The following is a 23,405-nucleotide window of genomic DNA, read 5'->3' as shown; positions in this document are numbered from 1 at the left end:
TTAGTTATGCTATAGGTATGAATTAGGGGTGTGTTTTCTTCTTCTTTTTGTTAATCTTAATATTTTCAGAAGATACAGGAGGAAGTTCAGATTTAGGTAGTTACCATAATCCTATAGGAACCTCGAATTCCCATTTGATATTTTTAAAGCTATTTAAATGGCATCATTCTCTAAATATGTAGTCCTAATATGCAGAAAAGTCCATGTATTTTTGTCCACTAATTGGTATTCAGGAAACTTGGTAAACTGTTATTGTAATAATATATAGATTTTAGGAAGTTTTTTTAATACACACAATCACATCATCTGTGAATAATGACAACTTTGTATCTTCCTTTCCTTTCCAATCCTTTTATCTTTTGTATCTTTTCTTCTTGCTGCCTAAGGCTTTCAATAAACTGCTGAAGAGAACTTTTGATCAATGGCCTCTTTTCTTACACCTAGCAATGAAGAGAAAACTCTCAAAGTGTCACTGTTAAGTAGGATGTCTGTCCTTCATGTTTTTATCTAGGGTATTTTTAGTGTAATAGGATAGTGTGTAATTCTTAGTGAGATATATCCTCTTTTCCCAGAGATAATCATTAAAGCTCACAGCTAAGGATGAAAGAGTCCAAGTACCACCAGCTGTTGGGGCTATCCACCTCCTGCAGGGCTCACTGAGCACAACTCTAACTATTGAAAGTGAGCAATATCAAGTCATGTGGTATAAATATAAAACAACTTTATTTTTGCCAATAATTGTAACCAACATACTGTCTTGAGTTCCCCTTTTCTCTGGGCAATGAATTTCATTACGACATATTAATCTCTTCTTCAAAAACTTTAACATGCACTAGTTGCAGTTCCATTTTCATTTTTAAGACTCTATTCTGCTCATTAAAATACTTAATCTCACAATTAGAGAAAATTCTTTAAACACACAATAGGTGAGAATGTTCTTGCACCAACACTATTCCTAGTCTTTGGTTCCCGACCCTTTCATTTGGGTTATCATTGATACTACTGGAGAAAGAAGGGAGAAGGAAAACAAATATTTTGCTATATGCTGCCAATGGCAAGATTACTCCTCTTTTCTTGTTTTGAGCACCCCCAAGTGCTTGCATCAAGCAGCATTCTTCTGGCACATAAGCATCCGCTCCTTACTGTAGCAGTCCCCAGAAAACTGGCAACCCCAATCCCACATACCCACCACAGTCCTCAACTCTGGAGCCTAATGGCATAGATAAGTCCATTCCCCCTAACTCTGGGGACTTAGAACGTGAGGAACCACGCCAGCATGCCAACTCTCTGATTCAGCTTTATCAGGACAGATGAGCAAGCTTAGCTGCTTGGCAGAGATCCTGCAGGACACTGGAGGTCATTTTCCCCTCTAGCAGACTTGCCCCAACTCTGTGATTCCTTTCCCTTGCCTTGAGAGACGGCAACCAGTTGGATACCCTTCTCATCTCCCACAGAAAGGAGAATGAAGGCGATACCTTCTCTACATGAAAAATCACTCTCTGCAAAAAGCATAACCAGCTCACTTCCAGCCTCTGTCTTACATGACTTCAAAGAGGCGAAGCCAGGTTGAGAGGGCCTACCTCTGATGAAAAGGCACTCCTTAGCCATCCCTGTAGGGAAGTGGACAGCCCAACAGCTGATGGGCACCCTAAACTTAAAATGTGGAGTAGGGAAACTCTTTTGTTCTCGCTGCAGGCTTTAGTTCTCAATTTCTGACAAACAGATGCTCTTACTTGGCACCTCCTAACTTTACCATCTTAAGGCAGGTTTTTTTTAATCTTTAACTTAATGGACTCTGTCTCTGTCCCAGGCTTACTTCAAACCATGAAAATGATAGATGTCACTGACCTGATTTTTTTTTTTCATATCCACTTGACCATCTGACCAAAATCTGTAGTACAGAAAAACCATGTATCAAATATCTGTTAATGTTGAAACAAGCGAAACAAAAACCAGAGTTGTCACCATGAGGGCACGTTTATAAATAATGGCACCATGCCTGGTTCTCCATACGTAAGATGAAGCAGCTGAGCTGAAGCAATCACTCAGCTATTTTAGGGCTGGCATACACAATCTGGAGAAAGTGAAAGCTGGTGGACCATCCACTTAAAGCAACCTATAACATTCATATTTATTATGCTGTGACTTCATTCTAATTTATTAATACTTTATTAATGCAACCTAAGAGAGTGACAACAAAATGTATGAGAAGATACATCCCCTGAGGACAGGAACCAATTCTCTTTCTTTCTTCCTCCTTCTTTCCATCTTTTCTACCTTCCTTACTCCCTTTATTATTTATCATTTCTTCCTTTCTTCTTTTGTTTCTCTCTACTATCGTCAGTGTATGGCACAGGCCTACCTAGCCCATCATAAGTCCTCAGTACATGTTTGTCACATTAAACAAAAATGAAATGTTCTGTTTTATTTATTAGAAATAAATATGGTACAGTAGGCACCACGGACATTGAACTGTCCTCAACCTCCTAATAACTGTCTGGGGGGTTGCACCGAAATCTACAGCAGTCACTTCCTAAAGTTATGCTGTCTTTGTGCTGCTAATCTGGCTTCCTGACTGACAGACGGCTTCATTCTGCCACCACAATCTCTTATCAGTTCTATAGGCATATTGGAAGGAAATAAATCTGCCTCACAATACACAATATCATATTTCTCCCTTTCCTACTTTTTCATCTTTCTTCTCTCACAGCCAAAGAATTGGGCCTCTAAAGTCCTCTCAGCACCTGCAGTCCTCCAACGTCCTCTCAGCTCCTGCAGTCCTCCAATTCTGTTACTTCCCCAGATGCAATTCCATTTCATAATCACATAACCCGTATCACATCTCTGTCTGGGGTTTACTGCAATCCTCTCTCTCCAATTTCCACACACACATCATGAGTTCCTTACTGCTACCACTGTTGAACCTACAGCACTCCATCTATGGAGTTATTTTGTGGGTTTAGGGCACTGTGGATTTTGAAGGAAGTAGTATCCAAGGCACAAATTGGTCAAGAAGCAGAAAGTCTGTTGTAAAAATAAGATCAATCATGTTTTTGAAAATTCTACATGAAGAATGACTCTCTGGTCCTTGAGGACGAACAAGAAACTGAGATCCAATTCTGCAGGAATTAGGAAAGAAAGTGACAACCAAACAACAAATATACTCAATACCAGAGACAAAGCAAAAGGAGAGGAGGGACTGATTGGGACTGAAACCTAGAAACAAAAAAAAATTTGTGAAGAAAATAGGAAGTGATTGAAAATAGAAGATTCTTGACCAACTGGGGTGTAGAATAGGACTGAATGAGAAACAACGGAAGATGAACAAGAGAATGGGGAGCGGGAAGGAGGCTCAGGAATTGAGACACAACACCTCAGTCTCCCAGGTGAGTCATAATGCAATGGCTTCTATCTAATGTCGCTGAGCTCTGCCATCTCATCCTCTCTGACTCTATAACACCCCCATATCAATTCCCCTCTTCCACCTGGAGACCCTTGGTTGCCATTCTGCCCTGGTCTGACCTTTGTTGTGGCCTTAGAAAACATCTTTGTAATGGCAAACTGGGATAATAGCTGCATTTTGTGGTCATGAAATTGATTCATCTCACTAGTATTTATCAAATATGTGTACTCTGCTGACTGCATCCTGGACCATTCACAGGACCTAAGAAAATCAAAAGCAAAATAATAAAAAATAAAAAGTTTTATACACATTAAAGCTCAATCTTTAAAAAATTAAAACTGGTGCTTAGAAAAGCTGAAAAGTGTTTGTACTTTGGTATTGATGTTCTGTGTGCCAAGCCTAATTTTTTTTCATGGAAATTCATGGTATAATTACAAACAACTGTCACTTGTCATTATAACAAAATAGCTTCCATTGATGGTTAGTTGCCATTGTGTTTCCTTAGTTCTAGCATTTTGAAAAAAGAAAGAGTAAAAAAAAAGGAAATGGCTAAAACTCCATAAAAGTAACATTTGGTTTTAAAGTTATAAAATGGTTGAGTCAAGATATTTTTAGTAAAATTAGTTCCATCAGTGTAAACCCAAATTCTGGCACATCAGCAGATGTGTGTGGCTACGCTCCAAATAATTGAAGAAAAAATTATTTCCATACCTGAACAGCCAAGCTACTCATAACTCCCTACTTCTCTTTTCATTTTCATCTTGACCGAGGTTGAGGTTTGCACTTCAACTCTCGTTTATTATCTCATTTTTCTTATGAACTCCAAACAAGAAGTAAATTATTGCAAAAATACCTAATTTGAAATTTGATGAAATTGACTTGAGGATGTAGGTTTCTTTCTTAATATTAATAGGGTTCTTGAACTTTTTTTTAAGATGCCACGAAAAAACAGAAACCATTCACTGAGTTTACAAATCAGAAGCACAATGCATGATTTTTATCTTCAGAGAGCTTTAATATAGTTGGAAATACCAGACAAGCACATGTGATAAACCAGTTATATTGTTAACAATGAACTGTATGATAGAGTATGTGTACATTTTATATGTTCACAGAAATAAAGATAGTTAAGGTTTGTAGTAATGTTGGAAGCATTCATGTAGATATAGAACTTAAACTGAACCTCAAAAGTTGTAGAATTTGTTCTGGGTACGTAGAGCTAGGTATATCTTATCTTTTACCAGAAAGGAAAAAAATTAGATTCCCTTGATGAGAGAAAGAAATAATATAGAGACGATTTGTGTCATTACTGAACAAAGCTAGGAGCCACAACAGTTGGGATACATTAGGATACTATTTTCTTCCCTCTATTTGATCTTCAGTGACTGAATCACAAAGGTTCTGTGAAACAACCTGCACAACCTCACTCTCCACTAGTTAAGAGAGAACTGGTGAGAAAGAAAGATTATCTATAAAGTTCTTAAAGAAAATGGTCTAATGCAGGGATACTGTGCCAGTCAAAACATTTCAGAAACCTCAAAAGATTACAGAGCTCTAATTCCCAAGAAGTTACCTTCATTTCCTCTGCAAATCTTGCCCTTAACTTTTCTGTACACCATGTTGTATAGTCATTCCAAAGAAATCTGCCTGATTTGGCCCAATTCTGAAAGAAAGCCCCCATCACTTCAGCTAAGTGGAAAACTGAAGCGATTATGAGGATAATTCAGTTGCGATCGTGAGGTGGTAAGTCACTCCAGGCAAGTCTGGGCAGTGACGGGAAAGAAGTAGGCAGAAGTGTTCACACTCTCCAAAGGAGATTATCAAGCTGGTAGAACGTAATAAATTGCTTTCAGTAAACATTAGGGCCTTACTATCTTCTAATTTCATGCAGAAGGTATTTTTATTCTGTACTTAATCCTGTTATAAGTGCCTACACCAGAGCTCCCAATCAAATCTTTATTCTCACATGCACAGAAGGAAGAGAAAAAGAAAACACAATCTGTCTTAGTTACTAATCAATATAAGAATGGTCTAACGAAGAACAAAACCCTTGGGAAACCTTTCTAGAAACAGCCTCAACACTTCTAAGAATTTCACATTAAGGCAATTCTTTGTAATTCTTCAGACAAATGTGAACTACCCAAAAGGGTGAAGGTGGGAGAGATAGAGACAAAGTTTAGGATAAAAGACGTTAAGGAAAGAAAAAGAGAGACCTTCTGCGTGATTGAAAACATTCGCTAACCCCTTGCAAAAGTACATATTACCTTCCCTTCTATCCTAGAGGAGGTAGGCTGTCCCCCTCACCTGTGCCCTCACCTCATCCTACTCACCTCCTCAGGGCAGCATCCCATCAAATTCCTCCTCTCTCTCCCTTTTACTGGCCCTTTCCAATCAACATACAAATGGTGGCAAAAACTCTAAGCATTCATTTGCTTAATAAACTTGTTTATTGAAATAGGATACACATAGGGAAAAGAGCAAACATCGTAAGAGAAGAATTTTCAGAGTAAATGCACCTCTGTAAACTCCATCCATATCAACAAGTAGAATGTTACCAGCACCCTAGAAACCTCTATTGTTCCCCCACCAGGGAATTCCCTCTCTCAAAGATAGCCACTATCCTGACCTCTGACACCATTGGTTAATTTTGCCTATTTGACAGTTTTCTCTAAATTGAATTAATCCATATATTCTCTCGTGTCTGGCTTCTTGGACCAATATTATGTTTGTGAAAACTATCCATGTTATGTCATGCATGTAGCTTTGCCCATTCATTCTCATTGCTGCATAGTATCCTACTGTATGAATAATCTACAAATTCACCCACGGGTGATAGAGATTTAATTTGTTTCCAGTGTGGACCTTCTATTAAATAGGAATTGTAAAATAGGGCTACCATGAACATTCTTAGCTGAACATATGTACCCATTTTGGGGGTGTATACCTGGGAGTGTCATTTCTGTATCATAGAGTGTGCATATATTCAGCTTTAGTAGATACTGTCAGTTTCCCAAAGTAAATGGATCTAGTTACTCTCTCAGCAGCAATATAGGAGAAATCCAGTTGTCCCATATCCTCTCCAAAACTTGGTGTTTTCAATTTTGTTGGTAGTGGTGGTTATTCCAGCACAGGTGTAAAGATATCTAATTGTGGTTTTAATTTACATTTACCTGATGAGTAATGACATTGACCAGGTTGACTGGCCATTCAGATAGGAAGGATCTGTTCAAGTGCTTGAGTAATGACATTGACATTGACAATGACATTGACAATGACATTACTCATGTCATGACATTGACAATGACAATGACATTACTCATGTCATGAGTAATGACATTGACAATGACCAGGTTAACTGGCCATTCAGATAGGAAGGATCTGTTCAAGTGCTTTGTCCATGTTTCTATTTGGGGTGCCTATTTCCTGTTTCTCTTTATGTATTGTGGATATGTTTCTCCTGATCTCTCTCTCTGTCCCTTTCATATATATATACGCATATATATACTTACATAATATAAATATATTTTATGTATAAATTCTTATCTATTCTTATATAATTTATAATATATAAATACATTAATACATAATATATGCACACCTAGTATATATTATACCTATATAAAAGATCTATGCTGTAACTTTTCTTTAAATACCCTAAATAGTGTCCTTTGGTAAACAGAAGTGTTCCACTTTCATGGGGTCCAATTTATCACATTTTTCCTTCATGTTTAGTGGTTTTGTGTTCTGTTTAAGACCTTTTTTTACCTACTGTAATGTCAAGAAAATATTGCTCTGTTTTATTCTAGAAACTCTGGTTTAATTTAAGTGGCTTAAATCTCCCTCTGGCTATAATTCCCACTCCTTTCCTTCACAGTAACTTCACAAAATACTTGTCTATATTTCCCATCTTCTCTTCTTCAGAAATAATCTGACTTCTGACTGCCCCTGCCCATCCTCGCTACTCCAGTGAAGGTGTTTTCTCCGTGCTTAATCCATATCTCCCTAACTGCCAAAGGGAAATTTTTCCATTCCTGTCTTAGTCACTTGACTGTAGCATTTGATGCTGTTGACTAAGCCCTTCTTTTTAAAGTGTCTCCTTAAAAATTTCAGGATTCCATTTCATCCATATTTTACAACTACCTCAGTTCATTCCTTCTCAGTCTTCTTCATGGGCTCCTTCTCCTCTAATTATGTTTTAAACATAAAACTACAACATGCACGGAATTCTACTGTGTACCAGACACCATGCTAAATCCTGGAAATATGGTGGTGAGCAAAAACATATGGTTCCTGATGTCATGGAGCTTAGTATCTGGTGGCAGACACACACATTAATCAAATAATTACCATGATGAATATTTAATTACAAACCGGGATCGTGGCTCGGAAGGAAACAAAGGCTTATAGAAATGGCTCAGGAAACTGTGGCCTGTGGGCTAAATATGGCCCACTGACTGTATTTGTAAATAAAGTTATATTGAAATACAGGCATGTCTCTCCATTTACATATTGTGTATGGTTGCTTTCACACCAGAGCAACAGAGTTGAGTAGTTGTGATAGAGACCACATGGCATGTAAAGCCTAAAATACTTATTATCTGGCCTTTTTCAGAAAAACGTTTACCACTCCTAGTCTATAATAAGACACATAACCCCGACTGGGCATATGCTGGCCAGGAAAGGCCTTCTTTCCTAGGGCACTGGCTCTCGGGTCTCAGGAATAGCAGGTATTTACTAGGCAAACAGAGAAGGGTAAAGCTCTAAACAGAGAAATGCCATATGTGAAGGTCCTATATGGAAAGGAACATGGCACATTACAAGGAGATGAGAGAAACATGAGGCTGGAGAGACAGCCGGGGACAAGATCAAGCAGCATCTTGTAATCCACATTAACAATGCTTGAGACTTTTTCTAATGGAATGTCATTAAGTACTTTTTAAGTAGAGCAGGGTAGGGAGGTTTTGGTCATGACTGTTTTTCTCCATCTCCTGGCTCTGGCTTCTTTGGTGTTGGTTTTGTTCTCACGCTATTCAAGGTAGCCCCTGACAACTCCTAGATCAAGAACTCCTAGATCAACATCCTCCAGATTCAAGTCCAGAAGAAAAGAGAGATTCCTCCCACCACCACCAATAGTTCAAATATGTCCTGTTTCTGCCTGTTTTCAGTCACATTCCCATCAATGAGCCAATGACTGAGGCCAGAGGAATGGAATGAGCCAATTGACTTATGCCTACTTACATGGCCACCGCTAGAGCTGATCACAGGATCAGCCTCAAGCATTTGCAATAAACGTTAGATAGATGTAGCAACCCAAAGGAAGTACAGGGTACTTTTTCAAGAAGATGAATAAATGCTGCATGGCAAAACCAAAATATGCTCAACACAAGACACAAATGGGGATAATTTCTCCTCTCCCTGGGTGTGCTTTCTAAGAACATCTCATTCATACCTCTGTTTTCAACTACCACCTTTATAATAATCTATTTGTAAATATCTGTCTGTCTGTAGCCCTAAATGTTTTCCTGGTCTCCAGATCTGTTCATCCTGTCTCCACTTGGATATGCTACAGGTTTAGTTTAATGAGAAAAAACAATTCATTATCTACCCATCAGACCTACTCCTCCTCCTGTGCTGTCTTGCCCAGATCAGAATCTAAAGAATTATTCTACAATCCGTCCTGAATCTTATCAAACTGTCTAATCAGTCACCAAGTGATGACATATCTCCCTCACTCGCTATTTAAAATTCTTCAGATGATTCTTGCCACCTCCAGAATAAAATCCAACCATCCTATGAAGACAGTCAAGATGCTTCCCAATGGCCCTGCTACCCCCTGAAAAAACACTCTACTCCTCAGTCTTTCACTCCTCCGTCCTTTTGCCCATACTTTTCCCTCTTTCTAAACTGCCTGTTCTTCTTTCTTCCTTCTTCACGTGGCCAACTCTTGCTGGTTATTCAAGAATAAGCTTAATCCTCACTTTCCTTAGGAAACTTACAGAATCACTGTGAGTTATTCAAGAATAAGCTTAATCCTCACTTTCCTTAGGAAACTCACAGAATCACTGTGAGTATTCTTCCTCTGTGCCCTCATAATACCCATGGCGCCCCCATATCTCAAAACCTATCACGCTGCCACAGTTTATTCCTCTGTCTCTCAGAGTCTGCAAGCTCTCTGGAGGATAGGGATGTGTCTTATCTTTCTATGACCTAGTAAGTGTTTCGCACATACTAAACACTCAATAAACACTGGTCGGAGAATTCTACTCAGGTCAACTGGGGAAAGAAATTACACTTTTTGAAGAGAATTTCATTGATGGAAATAAAAAGTTAAACATGGAAACTATATGGTAGTGATAGGGCAAGTTAATCTAAGTAAACAGTTCCTTAACATTTTTTAAAATCCTTTTTTGACCCTCTCTTCACCCCTCACCTCTTTTCTAGCATACGGTGTACATTCCCAGAGATGCAGAGCACAACTTCATGCTAAAGGAGTGTCTACTCTGATTTCCATAAAATGCCTCATTTAGTGCCCTGTACCCTGAAGATCACAATCTTCAGGCAGACATAGGATGCTAAAACTTATGGTAAGCACGCTCTAACATTTACTGTTGTAGTCATATAAGTAAATAACAGAAAGCAATTTATAGAACCACTCCCAGGTTTAAGAAAATTTCAATGGAGGTGGTTCCTGGAATTCCTTTGGTCTCAGGACTTTTAGGAGCTAATTTCCGCTCATAACAAACACTTTTTTCTTATATTTTTTATTTCTTTCTATTTATGTTTCTTCTACAATTTAAATACAATTTCCTTTAGAATATTATCTTTATTCAAGTATCGTATACCTTTATAAATTTAATTTTTCTAGTATGTACTAGGCATACTTTCCCCTGCAGATACAATGGAGAACAAAATCAACCCAAGCTCTGCTCTTATAGTGCTTATGGTCTAAGGGGAAAACAAAGTCATTACACAAATAATCGCACACACACAAACTGAAAAACAGAACACTGTGACATGTTTTGAAAATATTACCGATATCTACAGCAAGCATCTGAGTTAATACAGGATGTAACTGAAGGCTCCCTAAAGATAAGATGCTGGGACCGGGATCTGAAAATGAAGGCAGTTTGATTAGCTGAAGGGAAATGAGACTGGGAGAAAGCAGGGAACATTTCAAGCAGGAAAATGTCACGTGCAAAGGCTTTGAGACAGGAAGGAGCATGGTATATTCAGAGGACTACATAAAAACAAAATTAATCCTAAATTCCCACTAGGCACAATTTTTCAAAGATGGAAAGCAATAGGATTTAGAAGAGACACTGAATTGGAAATATATAAATATGAACTGAACCTTGGTTCTTCCTCTCAATTTGTTGGATGACTCTTAAAAACCAGTGTGAATTCGCAGTGAAGATGGCGTCGGGCAGTGGGACAAAAAACTTGGACTTTCGCCGAAAGTGGGCCAAAGATGAATATGAGAAGCTCACTGAGAAGAGGCTCACAGAAGAGAGAGAAAAGAAGGATGGAAAACCAGTGCAGCCAGTCACGTGAGAGCTTCTCCGGCATCGGGACTCCAAGGTGGACCTGGAATCCAAACTTGGGAAGACAACCGTCATTACCAAGACCACCCCACAGTCTGAGATGGGAGGATACTATTGCAGTGTCTGTGACTGTGTGGTGAAAGACTCCATCAACTTCCTGGATCACATTAATGGAAAGAAACATCAGCGAAACCCGGGCATGTCTATGCGTGTGGAACGTTCCACTTTGGATCAGGTGAAGAAACGTTTTGAAGTCCACAAGAAGAAAATGAAGAGAAGCAGAAGGATTATGATTTTGAGGAAAGGATGAAGGAACTCAGAGGAGGAAAAGGCCAAAGCCTACAAGAAAGAGAAACAGAAGGAGAAGAAAAGGAGGGCTGAGGACTTGACATTTGAGGAGGATGGTGAGATGGCAGCTGTGATGGGCTTCTCTGGCTTTGGTTCCACCAAGAAGAGTTACTGAGGCTTTCTATGCTTGGCGTTTTGCCAGGCCTAACTTTGTGTGTGTGGGCATCATCTTTTGGGGGGTACTGGGGAAAGGCCTTAAGACTGGCAGTGGGGAGGGCTAGAGGGTGGGTGTCTGCGGTTTCCCTCTACCTTGGGAGAGAGCACAGGACGCAAAGGAATGTGGTGTGGCATGTTCCTTCAGCCTCAGTATTTCACTGGAGACAGAGGACCTCTGATCATCTGAGTTCCCAATAAAGAAAAACCACCTCTTCTGGGGGGAAAAAAAAAAAAAAAAGCACAGTCTTTGCATACCTGCCTTTCCAAACGTGTAAAGCGGATTAAACTAAGTTTTTCACCGTAGTTCTCAGAGTATATTGCAATTCAAAAATTAATGGGAAACTATCCTGGACCAATGTCAAGTATTATTATTGACTATATTTTGTCCTCATGGATTTTTTTTTAACTGAAAGTAACTTGGCAGAACTTTAGCTTTCCTATAACGTTCCTCATAGCAGCAAATATTTATAAACCAATATTAAACATCTAGGGGATCTTTTACCTGACAGCCAATGTTTTCCTAATTTTATTTTATTATTTTTTTTTACTTTTTTAACATTTTTATTGGAGTAAAATTGCTTAACAATGGTGTGTTAGTTTCTGCTTTATAACAAAGTGAATCAGTTATACATATACATATATCCCCATATCTCTTCCCTCTAGTGTCTCCCTCCCTCCCACCCTCCCTATCCCACCCTTCTAGCTGGTCACAAAGCACCGGGCTGATCTCCCTGTGCTATGAGACTGCTTCCCACTAGCTAGCTAGTTTACATTTGGTAGTGTATATATGTCCATATATACACTATCACTCTCTCACATTGTCCCAGCTTACCCTTCCCTCTCCCCGTGTCCTCAAGTCCATTCTCTAGTAGGTCTGCATCTTTATTCCCGTCTTGCTCCTAGGTTCTTCATCAGCATTTTTTTTTTTTAGATTCCATTTATATGTGTCAGCATACGGTATTTGTTTTTCTCTTTCTGACTTACTTCACTCTGTGTGACAGACTCTAGGTCCATCCACCTCACTACAAATAACTCAATTTTGTTTCTTTTTGTGGCTGAGTAATATTCCATTGTATATATGTACCACATCTTCTTTATCCATTCATCTGTCAACAGACACTTAGGTAGCTTCCATGTCCTGGCTATTGTAAATAGAGCTGCAATGAACACTGTGGTACATGACTCTTTGTGAATTATGGTTTTCTCACGGTATATGCCCAGTAGTGAGATTGTTGGGTTGTATGGTAGTTCTGTTTTTAGTTTTTTGGGGTTTTGTTGTTGTTGTTTTTTATTTTTGGCTGTGTTGTGTCTTCATTGCTGCACACGGGCTTTTCTCTGGATGTGGCGAGCAGGTGCTACTCTTCATTGTGGTGCGCAGGCTTCTCATTGTGGTGGTTTCTCTTGTTGCAGAGCATGGGCTCTACCCGCACGGGCTTCAGTAGTTGTGGCACTTAGGCTCAGTAGTTGTGGCTCGTGGTCTTAGTTGCTCCGCGGCATGTAGGATCTTCCCAGACCAGAGCTTGAACCCGTGTCTCCTGCATTGGCAGGCAGATTCTCAACCACTGCGCCACCAGGGAAGCCCTCTATTTTTAGTTTTTTAAGGAATCTCCATACTGTTCTCCATAGTAGCTGTATCAACTTACATTCCCACCAACAGTGTATGAGGGTTCCCTTTTCTCCACACCCTCTCCAGCATTTATTGTTTGTAGATTTTTTGATGATGGCCATTCTGACTGGTGTGAGGTGAAGAGCATTGTAGTTCTGATCTGCATTTCTCTAATGATTAATGATGTTGAGCATTCTTTCATGTGTTTGCTGGCAATCTGTATATCCTCTTTGGAAAAAGGTCTATTTAGGTCTTCTGCCCATTTTTGGATTGGGTTGTTTGTTTTTTTGATATTGAGCTGCATGAGCTGCTTGTAAATTTTGGAGATTAATCCTTTGTCAGTTGCCTCATTTGCAAATATTTTCTCCCATTCTGAGGGTTGTCTTTTCATCTTGTTTATGGTTTCCTTTGCTGTGCAAAAGCTTTTAAGTTTCATTAGGTCCTATTTGTTTATTTTTATTTCCATTTCTGTAGGAGATGGGTGAAAAAGGATCTTGCTGTGATTTATGTTATAGAGTGTTCTGCCTATGTTTTCCTCTAAGAGTTTGATAGTGTCTGGCCTTACATTTTGGTCTTTAATACATTTTGAGTTTATTTTTGTGTTTGGTTTTAGGGAGTGTTCTAATTTCATTCTTTTACATGTAGCTGTCCAGTTTTCCCAGCACCACTTATTGAAGAGGCTGTCTTTTCTACATTGTATATTCTTGCCTCCTTTATCAAAGATAAGGTGACCATATGTGTGTGGGTTTATCTCTGGGCTTTCTATCCTGTTCCATCGATCTATATTTCTGTTTTTGTGCCAGTACCACACTGTCTTGATTACTGTAGTTTTGTAGTACAGTCTGAAGTCTGGGAGCCTGATTCCTCTAGCTCCATTTATCTTTCTCAAGATTGCTTTCGCTATTCGGGGTCTTTTGTGTTTTCATACAAATTGTAAAATTTTTTGTTCTAGTTCTGTGAAAAATGCCAGTGGTAGTTTGATAGGGATTGCACTGAATCTTTAGATTGCTTTGGGTAGTAGAGTCATTTTCACAATGTTGATTCTTTCAATCCAAGAACATGGTATATCTCTCCATCTATTTGTATCACCTTTAATTTCTTTCATCAGTGTCTTATAATTTTCTGCATACAGGTCTTTTGTCTCCTTAGGTAGGTTTATTCCTAGGTATTTTATTCTTTTTGTTGCAATGGTAAATGGGAGTGTTTTCTTAATTCCACTTTCAGATTTTTCATCATTAGTGTATAGGAATGCAAGAGATTTCTGTGCATTAATTTTATATCCTGCCTAATTTTTTTTAAATGGCCAATTGCTAACCATGTGACATGAGTAATCAACAACAGAATATAAGCATGAGTCCTGAAAAACTTAATCTGTTTCTTAGTGATGGAAATTGTAATTTGCTGAGAAACAAAGCTGAATAGTGGATACATACTGAATTGTGATTTGCAGGCTCTGCCATTTAAAGAAACAGAAAATCAATTCACTTAGGTGAAATTTAAAGGTAGAAAATCAGGTTTGGGTGGGGGAAAATACAGTGAGTTTTCCTCCGGGCAAGTATAACTGGAAACCAATGGAGACCCAAATAGAGTTTTCCAGGATAAAGTTAGAGAAGTAGCATTAGAGCTGCTTGAGAAGGCTGGACTGGAGTTAAAAGGTAGGAGTATAGGTAGAAGTTATAACTTCAGGAGTGAAGGTATTGTCCATTCACTCATTTCAGATGAAGTACCCAAGTAAGTTCTAATTGCTCCTAGTCTGCTTTGAGTTACAATTTGTGCAGGTGGAAAAATAAAATTAATTAAATGCACTTCAAAACTGAATACCTAAATTAAACTCTTAAAAGAGCCAAAGGAATAAATGTTAAAATGGATAAAATACTTTTGAAGGCATTAGCGTGTTTCCGGTTTGGGTGAGGCTTTGTTTTGTGTAAGCATATGCCGTGCTGGTGGCAGCTGTCACTCTACAGTACACCGGGTGGGGATGTTGTAGCAACGAGTGTAAGTTATGCTGTTACGTCACTGCAGTAATGTCTATAGCCTTACAACCCGCACGACATTTCTGGGTAAAGGAAGTGAGAAAAAGTGGTCTCAACGGCAAATACGAGCCACTAGCACTTAAAAAAGTTTCGGGTTAGGGAAGCCACTACCTTAGACTTGCTCATTCTAGGCTTTTTGAATATATAACAAAATTTGTAGGCTCTTTGATACTGCTTCTAATTCTAAGTAGCCCTTCTGAATGCATATTTTACTTGCTTAAATATAGGCACATTTACAGAATAGTCCACAGACTGGCACAACTAGTTTCAGTGTGTTAATTTCACTAATATTTCCTGAATTCATTTTATGCACGATGGACTGCTCCAGGTGTTGGGAACCAAAGCTAACTTCACGGCAGCCAAGGTCCTTGCCTCCATGCAGAATGTATTCTATGGAATTAGTTTTGTTTGTGAGGAAACTGAGTTTTAATATTCTGTATCTGAGGAGCATTTTATCTGAAACTTCAGAGTTGTTTAGAAGTACAATTTCTTAAAAACATTTAAGTACGTATTGATAATGATTACGTAGAACAATCAAGAAATGTTAAAATACTTTGCTCTTTAAGAGCTTTAGGGAAAAAAGATATCTATTACTTTTATTTGGGGAAGGAGAGGAAATCTGTAACCCTCTGAGGATGAGTAAGATTTAATGAAGTAACCTTTTCAGTCTTGACAACTACTTCTAGTCCAAGAAACTATGTTACAACACATTTTCTCTTCAGTTATAGCTCTTCAACAGAGCTTTCAAGAGCCTGTCACACAGAGTTACACTGACATTTTCTTCTACTTAGGTATCTACTCAAGCTGACTCGAAGAACCCTGGGAGAATTTACACTTGAAAACAAGTTTGATCTACTAATGTAAACAAAACGCTACGGTTATTTATTTAGTTTTCTTCATTGTTCTACATTTTCCTCCCTGACCAAGACATTAAATTAAAATTCATATACAATCAATAGTATCTTACTTGGTTCCAAAACTGAAGGAATAACTTTTAATACTTAAGTTAACGTATCTTGGTTACCCAACTTATTTATTACAAAATGATTTTGTGATACTGTCTTAGATGAAGATTTCTCAATCATGGCTCTATTTACACCTTGGACCTAAGAATTTTTTGGTGTGTGTGTCTCTGTGTTGGGAAGCGGGGGCAGGGCTGGCCTGTGCCTCAGTAGGAATGTTTAGCAGCATCCCTGGCCTCTACTCATTAGGTGCCAGTAGCACCCCCCAGTTACAACAGCCAAAAAATTTCCAACATTGCCACTTATCCTCTGGGGAAGGGGGCCAAATTGCCTCTGACTGAGAACCATTATCCTAGATTAGAAGTCTCTACTTTGTTGATAAAGGTATAGTTCACAAAATCCACCAGTGACTGAAAACATAAGATTTTAGGGACATACGGAAAGTTTTGCCCCAATTTCATAGTTTGAGTATTAAAACTTATTTACTATTCTACTCATTGAAATTTATGTTGCATATTAATTATAGATGATTGCAGAAGAAGCCTGAAAAACTATTTAATTATAATTTATGGGAACTAATTTTCTGTATGGTATTAGCCTGTGAAAATGGTACACCAACACAATGTTGAAGGAAGGCGTTTTTTTAGCCTCTGAACAAAGAAAGAAACATTAGAGTGGAGATCTAAATATGAACAGCATGATTGGAGAATTATCGTTAGGTGCATTTGCTAACTAGTTGATTAAACTTTAATGTGTTTTATTGTGAGTGGGAAGTAATATTATATGAATAGTAATAAAAACAATTTATGTTCCTTCTTGCTTAAGAGCTTTGCTCTTGTTAAATGTGTAAAACGTAATGTGTAACTATAGAAACCTGCCATTTCCATTATTGGAATTTTTCTCATAAAGAGCAAAACTCATTAAACTTTTATTCTCTGTAAAGTTTCTGAAAGCCTAGCAGAGAAACCAAATCTTGCCCTCATAAAATTTGTTTTGCCAGGAAAGAACATATTTAAAGTAGTAGGAAATTGGGGAAAGAGGGTAAGGTAGGCACAGCAGTTTGGAAATCTGAAATATTTGTGTAAATATTTATATACATGTTTTGATCCAAGGAGTCTCAGTGCACTGTCCCAATGCTGAGGTTGCCAGCTCACACTACAGCTGGTGGTGGCTAAAATCAAATGTTAGGGACTATAGCAGAGTTGTCACCAAGAAAAATTAGCCAAACCCAGGCTCAGAATCTAAACACAAACTTAACAAAGCTCAGGAGTCTGTTTTAATTGGAAATACAACCCAAACTGAAACAGGAAAATGTGATCCACAGTATAGAAGGCATCTCCCTGCAGCATCCTCACCAACACCCTAATGTTCCCATAAAATTCTAAATTCATTTTTAATACTTACTTCCTCTGTGTATACATTTGACTACAGCCATGTTACCAATACCGAATAATAATAATAATGATGTAATGTCCAGAAGTAGAAAGAATTCACGCACTAAACGTATGTGTCTGTATGTCTCCTAATCCATCAGAATAAAAAAGACATTACAAACCAACTGCAAAACTATTTTCAAACTGGCTAAAGCCTATCTTGCTCAAAAGGAGGAAGAAAACATTTTCATGAAGTAAACCAAAGAGATTCCAGGCCTGGGGGCTCTGCGCAAGCTCTCTACGTATGGAAAGATTATTTAATAATCCCCCAGAGTCAAGTGAGACTGCCTTTATTTGACACCAAGACTGGGAGGCATTTGTGTGGACTAAGTAGTAGGACATGGGGGAAAGGCAGAAATTTAAAACTGTCAGTTTGCTTGTAAATTGCCTGAAACACTGGACAAAAACAGACAGCATGAACCACTTGCACCACGATACTTGTGGACATGTCCTCATCCTAAAGCCAATTCTCTCCTCTTATTTTATTACATTAAGCATTTTGCCAAGTAATTAAATTCTCCCATTATCTCATTCCTTGCATGCATTAAACAATGTGTCATTTGTTTTGGAATTATGCAATGACCCATGCCCCTTTATTCTCCTCAAAAATGACATTTGCCATAAAAAAGAACAAAATAATGCCATTTGCAGCAACATGGATGGACCTAGAGATTGTCATACTAAGTGAAGTAAGTCAGACAGAGAAAGACAAATATCATAAGATGTCACTTATATGTGGGATCTAAAAGAAAAAATGGTACAAATGAACTCATTTACAAAGTAGAAATTGAGTCACAGATGTAGAAAACAAACTTATGGTTGCCGGGGCGGTGGGGGGAAGCGGGGTGGGGGGCTGGGGGGAGAGATAAATTGGGAGACTGGGATTGACATATACACACTACTATATATAAAATAGATAACTAGTAAGGACCTACTATACAGCACAGGGAACTCTACTCAATACTCCGTAATGGCCTATATGGGAAAATAATCTAAAAAAGAGTGGATATATGTATATGTATAACTGACACATGTTGCTGTACAGCAGAAACTAACACAACATTGTAAGTCTACTATACTCCAATAAAAAAATTTTTTAATGACTATATTTGGCTATTTCCCCTTTTGTCCATAAGAAAATGAAAACCCTAAAGCATTTTTTAAGTAATAAAAGGAGATGAACAGCAACTTCATATCATTAAAAGATCCAAAATATTTTCGTTAAAGCAGACATGCTGTTTTGGGTGTTTTCCCAGTTGGACTATTTTATTACTTTGCTACAGCTTGTCTAAGGAGTAAATAGTTTAAAAGTTTTGGTGGTGAAACAGAGATCCCCCCCCAACTAATTCACTGAGGAAGCCCTTTATTAAGAACACTGGAAGCGCCGTGTTGTACTACACATGTAAGTACCAAGAAGTAAAACAACTTCTCTGCAACATCAAGCTTTCCCCCTGTCCAGGTTAGTGTGATCTCCAAGCTTCACACTGCAAATCAAAGCCACTCAAGTATGTTGCCGTAGCCCCTGAAAAATGTCTTTTTGCCGCCATCTTAAAAGGGAACAAGAAAGGCTTTGTCCTAAATTATTCCATCAGCGGCTCGCAAAGCACAATTTATACTTTCTCTTTAGAGAGATCTCAAATCACTGGATTCTCTGCTTCTTAGCAGTTCTGTTGCAAAGTTTATCAAGGTTGCAAAGTGAAATGAACAGTTATCTGTGGAAACCAACACTCTGTGCTCTTTCCCTAATATCTCAGATAGAAGAAGGATCATCTCTAAGTGCTCTGTCAGTTAAGGGAACACCAAAGAATGTTCTTATTAAAATTTCATTGAGGTGTTCTCCAAAGTTTCCAGAATGACATTTTCTAAATCTTATTTCAACAGAATTCTTTGTTTTTAATCCACTTTATTGCTTTCAATATAATCTGGAAATATTTTCACCAAATATTTGGATCATGAAGTATTTTGGGGGGAGGAGAAGAGTGCAAAATGCCCAATAATGTTTTATATGATATCAGCCTAGTATAGACTCTCAGATGGAACTCATCTGACCCCAGAACAAGGAGCCCCAGAATAGAAGTGGAATGGAGAGATAAGACTTTTTTTTCCAAGATCACATTTAGAGCATGACTTCAGGAACACAGATCTCCAGCCCTTCTTCCTGGCCACCCCATTTCCCCCTCTGTGCCAGGCAGGCTGCACACAGGGTTAGTAATGGGATAGGAGGGCCTTTGTATTTACCCTTCAATATTGTTTAGAGCGTGGTAATTAAAGAAAGATTGGTTTACATTCCTGAAGCAATCCTAGGGAGGGGAATTTTCAAACCCTGGAAATACATACTTAAATATTCTGAACTTAATCACACTGGGATTAATGTTGGCAGCAGATAAAATCAGTCCATACCACTTTTCTTGGAGGGAATGAAAACACTGGCATCGCTAGTCAAACTAATATATCTTTGGTCCTGAGTCACTGATTTACTTGAAGTCTGGAATATTTACATTGGGTGTATGAACAACATAAATGAAAAAGGAGTTGCATGTAGGGGCCAACAAACATCAATAATTTAATTACTTTCCTCCACGGCAGATAGAGAGAAATAACTTACGGGGCCACTGCAAACATTAAAGTAAGCTTTTCTCTCTTGGCTAATAAATCTGATGAGAATACCTCACCTTTGCCAGGGCAATATTCCTAGAAAAGCTTTCCTAAGCCCAGGTAAGTTTAGCCCTCCTTCAAATTTCGTGGTCTAATCGTGTGCAAAGCCTCCTCTATAATTCCACAATTCTCCAGTGAGGGACAGGGAAAAATACTTTTCCTTGGTCTGTAAAGAATGGAGGTTTAACCCAATGCAGGGGTTAGTCATGGAGGGTAATCTCCCAGCTCTTCCACTTAGCTATTTGTACACCACTATACAAAGTTTCTAATACCATCTCTGTCCTTGGGAACAGCTAAATGACTTTCCAAAGACCATAAACACCAGTTGGGGAAATCTGTATTCAGAGGAGTAAAAAAAAAAAAAAAAAAAAAAAAAAAAAAAATGGAAATGGATTTGAGAGGCATAATAACATCTGCTAGGTTTGGAAAATATGATTTTCCTCAAGTCATTTTATGTAATTCACATCCAAGCTTAGAATAATGTTCCAATTTATTAGGCTGTGTTGTGGTTCCAGCTATATTTTATTTTTAAACTGTAACCAGTTTTACATATAATTTTACTAATCTGTACAGAACTTTCTATCTCTTTTAATAAAAATTAAATAAATTTACTTTGGCACTTTTCAATGGAAAAAAATTATGAATAAGTTCTAATTGTAAAAGAGCAAATAGCTATTAAATAGCACATGGTTCAAATAGGATTGGGGATATCATGTGAGTTTGGAGCTGAATACTGAAGATCAGGTCTTGCGTTTCAAACACAAAAATACCCAAGAACCTTAGACCATCACCAAAACTATATGCCACATACATGTACTGCAGATAAATGGTTAATGAATGGTCTGCTCACATGGTTTCTGCCCTCCCAAACTGACCAGATGATAATGGAATAAATTTTACTTTTCAAGCTGTTCTGGGACCACGGAAAGAGGACATAGTGTGGAAACCACATTGCTGGGTTCCAGTTCCAGCTCACCCATCTAAGTGACCTTGGACAAGTGCAGGTCTCTCTGAGCCCTTCAGTTTCCTTACCTGTGAAATGTGAGTGGTAATATCTGGGGTGTTGGGAGAATCAAGTATATAAGCTATCATTAAGCTGCAGTCTATCAAAAGCAGTAAATCAATCATTCACTATTCAAGCAGACACTCAGAGACAAGAAATAAGCATTGATCCAAAATATTAACAGATGTACAAGAACGTTTCACAATATAAGAAGCCATACTTAGTAGAAAATCAATTACAGCTCCCTTCCTTCTTTCTCTGCCTTTAGATATTTTTGCCTGATCTACTGTCTGCATTGATACCAATGTCAGAGCTTTCAAAAATATGAAGACCCCTCAAAACTCAATGGTAAGGAAACAATCAACCCAATCTTAAATGGGCAAAAAGCTTAAACAGACCCTCACCTGAGAAGATATAGATGGATGGCAAATAAACACAAGAAAATCTGTTCAACATCACTAACGATTAGAAAAATGCAAGTTAGAATCAAAATGAGATATCACTATATATCTACAAGAATGGCTAATTTTTTATTGAACTATTAAGTTTTGGGAGAATGCAGAGCAACTACACTTATACACTGCTGGTAAGAATGCAAAATAGGAAAGCTATTCTGAAAAAAAGGTTAGGCGGTTTCTTATAATTTTTCATGAAGTTGTATATATACTTACAAGCAATCCCACTCTTTGATTTACTCTAGGGAAATGAAAACTCACATTCACAGGAAAATCTATACACGAGAATGTGTATAGTAGCTCTATTCATAATCACCAAAACGGAAAACATCCCAAATATCCTTCAGTACACAGTAGATTCATAAACAGTGGTACATCCATAAAGTAGAATACTACTCAGCAATAACAAGAAACAAACTATTGACGCACACCACAAAAGCATTATGCTGAGTGAAATAAGCCAGCCCCTACAAGTTATGTGCTCTATAATTCCATTTACAGTGCCTTCTCAAAGAGGAAAAAAAAGACTACAGTTATTGGAAACACATCAGTGGCTGTCAGGGGTTAGGTGTGGGTAACACTGGGACTCTAAGAGGGTAGCACAAGGGAGTTCTGGGGTGACAAAACTGTTCTGTAGCCTAATTGTGGTGACTTACGTTAATCTATACACGCGTTAAGATGAACAGAACTGTACACAAGAAAATCCAATTATACGGTAGGAAATTTTTTTTTAATAAAATGTTAAAAGTATATTGTATATCATTCTACTATTCAAGACATTTTAAGATTCTTCATTTTATAAAAAATAAAATTAAGACTTCAAGGCGACCTTTCTTCCTTCATCTTCTATCATCTCTCTCATCTTCCCTCAGCATATAATTATCAGAGGCAGTTAATAAATATTTGTGGGATTTAAGTCTCAGATCTTCGGTTACATAATAATAAAATATATCTAACCTGAAAATTCAAATAGATGTCTTGTCTACACAATTCTAATTATTCAAACACTTGCAAATATCTGGATGGACATTTTTTTTCACTCCCTCTAAATATTCAGCACTTTACCAACTTTGGAGTCTTTGTATATTTCCAATTCCTAAAGGAAAAATAGTTTTTCATGTCAAATAAATGATTGCATTCATGCCTTTTGGTGTCAGCAAATTTGGTCAATATTTTCAGTTCAGTTTTCATGAATCATTTATCATTATATTTGAATATTCAGCTCCAGAAAAGTCACACTATACTAACTTATATTGATAACATTGCATCTCAATTTTTCTCTCCCTTTCTCTCCCTCTCTCCCACCCCACATACACCCACACATACACCCTCTAAGCTTGAACTACTGAAATCTCATTTAGGCTAACATTTGGAGGGATGCCTAACCTGGTCCTCCTCTTCTGTGTGAACTGTCACCAGCACCCATAGGTTTCAGTTGCAGCAGATAGCCATCTTTATATCCTGTGACTTTTCAAAGGTCTTTTAAAAAGTTATAACTAAGATGCTATGCATAGATTGGACCCATGAGTGACTACCAAAGAACGCTGAAGAGAAAAACTGACAACTGAACAGAAGTTGAGTACTCTATAAATTCAATATAACACATACACAATAATCTTGCTAAGATCAGAACTATATTTTAAAATTATGTTGATTGGCTCAGTAATCAATCAACTGGTAAGGGGAAATCTTGAAGTATAACGGGGTCCAGCAGGGACATATAGGGTATGAGAAAGTAGGAAATGTTCCCTACTGAAATCACACTCACCCACACATAACTTTGTTCTTGAGATGTTATTTGAGAGACTGG

At 38.0% G+C, this 23,405-nt stretch overlaps 1 pseudogene; it reads left to right on the top strand.

Annotated features, from left to right (window-relative positions):
• The first annotated feature begins 10,816 nt into the window (after positions 1–10,816).
• Positions 10,817–11,667, top strand: LOC101284046 (zinc finger matrin-type protein 2-like; annotated as a pseudogene).
• The last annotated feature ends 11,738 nt before the right edge of the window (positions 11,668–23,405 follow it).

Source organism: Orcinus orca, chromosome 13 (genome assembly GCF_937001465.1).
Source record: "Orcinus orca chromosome 13, mOrcOrc1.1, whole genome shotgun sequence".
Classification (NCBI taxonomy): domain Eukaryota; kingdom Metazoa; phylum Chordata; class Mammalia; order Artiodactyla; family Delphinidae; genus Orcinus; species Orcinus orca.
This window is presented reverse-complemented; position numbering and strand designations above follow the sequence as displayed.